This window comes from Fukomys damarensis, unplaced genomic scaffold, assembly GCF_012274545.1.
Source record: "Fukomys damarensis isolate Sample0158 unplaced genomic scaffold, DMR_v1.0_HiC HiC_scaffold_2, whole genome shotgun sequence".
Lineage (NCBI taxonomy): Eukaryota > Metazoa > Chordata > Mammalia > Rodentia > Bathyergidae > Fukomys > Fukomys damarensis.
In genome coordinates, this window is record NW_022900914.1 from 41,104,657 (window position 1) to 41,109,959 (window position 5,303).

Genomic DNA, 5,303 nt, shown 5'->3' on the forward strand with positions numbered 1-5,303 from the left:
AGGAAAAAAAAAAAAAAAAAAAAAAAGAACTGTGCAGCAGCCTCCAGCTCTTTTCTGTCCCTGGGAACCAGCTTGGTGAGATGAAGAGTCCTGGAGTAGGACTGTGAAGATCTTATATAAATCAGTTACTGAACTATGATTAAGCTATGACTTTTTAGTTTCTATATTCACAGATTTCACATCATATTGGTTCTACAATGAACACAAGATTGTTGAGTCCAGCAATCTTGGGTCTAGCTCCTCACCCACACCTTGCAAGGAGGGTGAATCCCACCTTGGCACCACTGAGCCTGCTTCTGCACAGGGAAAAGGGAGGAGCTTGGCCTCAAAGTTTTCTAGAGTCCTTTGTGGGAGCTGGGAGTCTCCAAAAAGGTGATTGCACCGACTATCCCCATGGAGGAGTTTTAGGGCTCAAATGAAGTAAATGCTTTGCAACCTGATCAGTTTGTCTGGAAGAATTATAAAATCATGCTGATACACACATTTATTAATTACAGGGGTAAAAATAAAAATAATGCTCTCTCTTCAACAGGATATATTCTTTGATGCTTTTTTCATGTCTAGAAGATGGATTCAAGCAGTCCTAACCATGTTCTCCTGGATTTATTACCCAATCATGCTTCAAGTCATCAGCTGTGGCTTCTGGAATGTTCCCCTTCCCCACACCTGGGCAGCAGCAGGACAACTTACCAGGCCCTCCCAAGTGTGTCCTCTCATCTGCTCTTGCACCATTGTCCCTCTGCCTTGGGCAGGGCAGGCACGGCTACCTAAGACTCACTGAGGCTCAGAGCCTCTGAGAAAGGCCTAGCAATGGAACTCTTCACTTTCTCAAGCTGCCTCCCGGGACATGGAAGGTCAGAGGTTCCACAATCTAATACTCACTGCACTCTGCTGGGGAAGCAGTGAGCTCCAACTATCTTGAGAAGAGTGCAAACCCTTCACCATGGGTTTGGTTTATAGAAAGGACACAAAGAGCCAGTGTGTAGGAACCAACAGGTCAGGAGCGCTACACTGAAAACCACACTACTTAGCTCCTTTCCCACACCAGGAACAACAACATGGAACAACAACAATTCTATTTCTTACCAAAAAACTCCAGTGCAGCCTGACTTTGCCCTTGGTTTTAACCCACAAAATTAACAACCTACAACCACAATGAAAAAGAAATAAACCTCTCATTCTTTACTAATTTCCAAACTAGTTCATAGAACTGCAGTTCTTGCTTGTCACTCTTATCTCAACCCACTGGAACAGTGCCTGGCACAACCCACAGTCAGTAAATATTCAATCAGTAAAGTACTGGGATGAATGAATGAAGAAATTAAGGAATGCTGATAAGCTGATACCAACTTCATAAACTCAAGGAGTTCATCTTTCCTGTTAAAATTTTCCTCTCCCTACCTTTTCTCTAAGGTAGGTGTGTGTGTGGGTGTGTGTGTGTGATATAAATACATACATATATGCAGCATTTTGGAACTTTCATAATTAAAGGGAGCATTAGTAAGTACTGTTAATACTGTAATTCTAACTGCTTTTTCTAAAATACATGACTTGAGTTTAACATAATAAAAAGGACTAGTGGACATTCACAAAGTACATACTGTTAAAAGCTAATCTAGGGCTGAGGGCACAGCTCAGTGGTAGAGTACTTACCTAGCATGCATGAGGCCCAGAGTTCAATCCCTAGAACCACACACACAAAAAGTTAATCTATCTATACAGTTTCACTATTTTGGGAACAACCTTACAAATGAACATCAAATTCTTGCCATAATTCTGCCATTCTGTACTTCTTTATGAAGATTTTTCTCTTCCTACTTACTCTACAAATTCTTTGAAGCACAGCATTTGAGATGTGTGGGTAAAAAAAAAAAAAAAGCCTGAAGAAAACTGAAATATAAGCCTTGGCCACTAACCTTGGGATTAAACAAACAAAAAAGATTTGCTTACCCAAATTTTCAAGTGATTGCCGGAATGGCATTTATTACTGTCACCAGCATGCCCTCCTGGTCATGGCATACAAAAGTGTCCATAATGAAACATGTTATGAATATTATCAACAAGTATTAATTTTGAGGAAAACTTGGCTAAATGATGATAGAAAAAGCATTTTTTGATACCAGGGATTGAACTCAGGACCTTGCGCTTATGAGGAAGGGAGCAGCAACACTGAGCTAAATCCCTGGCCCAGGAAAACCATTTTTTAAAAAAGCATTATTCTAAAGTATTTTCTGAGCATTATCAAATTGCTCTTGATGTCTCAAAATCAAGAAAATATATATGACTGGACAGACTAAATTCTATTTCCTACTATACACATTCTCACAGCCATTGTAGAAACTACCTAGGAGTGTGTATCTTTAAATCACCTATTATAAAGAACTTTGAGAGACGTATGATGATTTGTATAATATAAATAATATATACAAACCATTTTTGAAACTCTAAAAAAATTATATTTGAGTAAGTTAAAAAAAAGTCCAAGATTTTAATATGTATAGATGCCAGGAAATGCTTTTACATTCGGTCTATGAGATATCATAAAAAAAATAAACATGGAAACAGAGGATACAGCTTAAATGTGCACATAAGACAACAAAATATGAATCAGCTCTTTGCCACTTTGAATTTTTATTCCTTTTCTGGAGGAGAGGTAACATTTGGTAAAACAGTACAGACATTATTTTTTTCTTTTACTCACTGATGTAGAATTGTTTTTTAAAGACACATTACCAGAATAAACAAGACTTTCTCAATTTTTTCCAATAACAGTCCTGGCTTTAAATGAAAAGAAATAATTTCTCTATATCTACACGTATGTATGTATCTATCAATCGATCTATTTTGAGGTATGGGGGATTGAATCCAAGATCTCAAGAATGCCAGGAAAGCATTCTACCACTGAGGTACCTCATTAAAACTTTTGTTTGTTTGTTTGTTTGAGACAGGGTCTCCCTATATAGTCTAGGCTGACCTTGAATTCACTATTTAGTCCAAGCTGGGCTTGAACTCGTGGCAATCCTCCTTGTTCAATCTCTCAAGTGTTGGGATTACAGGTGTACACCACTGTGCCCAGGTTGGTCCTCCCTAATACTTTTGAAATAAGTTCTTGCCAAATGCCCAGGTTGGACTTGAACCCTGAGATCCTCCTGTCTCAATCTCCTGAATACCTAGGATTACACGTATGTGCCACCATGCCCAGCTGAAAAAAAATTATATTTTAAAAGTAATTTTATAACTTTTTTATATTTAGAATTTCAAAAATGTATAGAGTGAAGTCAACTAGGAAAAAACGAAAGCAAACTAAGACAGATACCAATACCACATTAGGATCACTTGTGTAACCAGTCATTCGCATTTTTAAACAGGCTTTAAATAGTAAAAAAAGAAGAAAAAAGTTTAATCTTGTTAAGTAATATTTATTTCACAACTGTTTTCTTAGAGAAGTCCTTTGTTTAGGTCATACGAAACTCCTTAAATGGGCAATCATCAGAGAAACCAGCTTTAAGGAGAAAATAATAGTGTGAATATCTATATGCAACTTCCCTTTTTAAAACAGAAGTTGAATCAGTAACACCAAATTTAGAAAAGAGAGTGGATGGCAGCAAGTACCTCGAGAATATCTTCTGTAGCATCAACGCCCACTGCTGCTCTGTGCTGTTAAAAACACATACATAGTCTATGACTCTGAATTTGCTCAAATAATGCATGGATTTCATTGTCCCTAAAGATGAGTCATATAAAAGAATCACACATCTGAAAAAAAGTCGAAAGTCTCACAGAAAAGTGCCAGATTCCATGACTGGGACTGCAGTCATTCATTTGGCCTCATTACTCAGAGTGCTGCACAATCCAGTATCAGGAAGTCCAGAAAGATAGTTTTCGTGGGATTAATATGGGTAATTTCAATATCATTTGCATTTCCATTTAACTTCTTTAAGAAACTAAAGCCCAAATTACAAAAGGATAGAGAAAAATTCTTAATCAGGTATTCACTTCTCAATTCATTCTGATGTTACTATTTTAAAACTACTGGATATCATGCTTTTACTTTTGATGACAAAAATCAACAGCTATGAGGATAAAGATTCCAGAACTACTATTTTCATATTACAACCAAAAAACAAAATGTGAGAAAATAAACACTTTTCCAAAGTTTATCAGATAAAAACATCAGAATTAATGGACCGTACCATGAATAGGTAAGAATAGTTAATTCTATATAAATGCCAATTCTCCACTAATTTTATCAATAAACTAAATACTTTCCAATTTAAACTCTAATTTTAGGGGTCAGGAGTGTAGCTCAGTGGGACAGTGCTTACCTAGCATGGATGAGGCCTAGGTTTGATTCCCACACACTCATGCACACATATGCACAAATAAATAATCCCAATTATCTTTTTCATGGAAATGGTAAACTAATTTTTTTTTTGTACCAGAAATTGAACTAGGGTCCTTGTGCTTATGAGGCAGGAGCCAGAACCACTAAGCTAAATCCCCAGCCCAATGGTAAACTAATTCTAAAATTCATCTAGAATAGAAAAGGCCACAGATAGCTGCAGTAAGTCTAAAGAACATGATGGGGGACGTGTCCTATCAGCTAACAGAACTTATTTTAAAGCTCTAGTAATTAAAACAGAGTGGTGTTGGCATAGGTAGAGACAAACAGATAAACAGAACAAAAGTTAGACTGCAGAATAGACCCATACCCATATGAAAGTGCAATATACAATAGGATGTGAGACGGGAGAAAGAATAGTGGACTAGTCAATAAATGTAGGTGCCAAATATTTACCAAAAGTCTATTTCAGATAGACTAGAATCTAAATACGTAAAAAGAAAAGAAAGTTTTAGGGGAGAATACATAAAATGCATTTATGGTTTCAAGATAAAGAATGTGTGATTATTGCTCATCTCCTGAGATTTATTCTGGAGTATTTATTCTGTTTTGCTGCCTTGAAATGTAGGCCTCTAGGCACTGCTCACCCTCCTGTGCCAATAATTTCCAATTAGATTGAGGCAAAGAAGAACCAGAAGATTAGAGGGTAGGAAGGTTTGGGTACTTCCTGGTCCTTCCTGTTTGTGGCCTATCTGACCTGGAAGTGTCTATCCCTCCACAAGCACAGCTACGCCAGGCATGGTGGTGCACACCTCTAGTCCCAGTGCTCGGGAGGCTGAAGCAAGAGGATCGCTGTGAGTTCAAGACCAGCTTGGACTGCATAGTGAGTTCCAGGTCAGTCTCAACTACACAGTGAGACCCTGTCTCAATAAAAAAAAAAAAAAAAAAAAAAAAAAACAAA

The 5,303-nt window shown here is 37.4% G+C and overlaps 1 protein-coding gene across 1 annotated transcript in view; it reads right to left on the reverse strand.

Annotated features, from left to right (window-relative positions):
* Sertad2 (SERTA domain containing 2) overlaps window positions 1-5,303 on the reverse strand; it is a 119,963-nt gene that overhangs the window by 27,164 nt on the left and 87,496 nt on the right. The window lies entirely within an intron of this gene.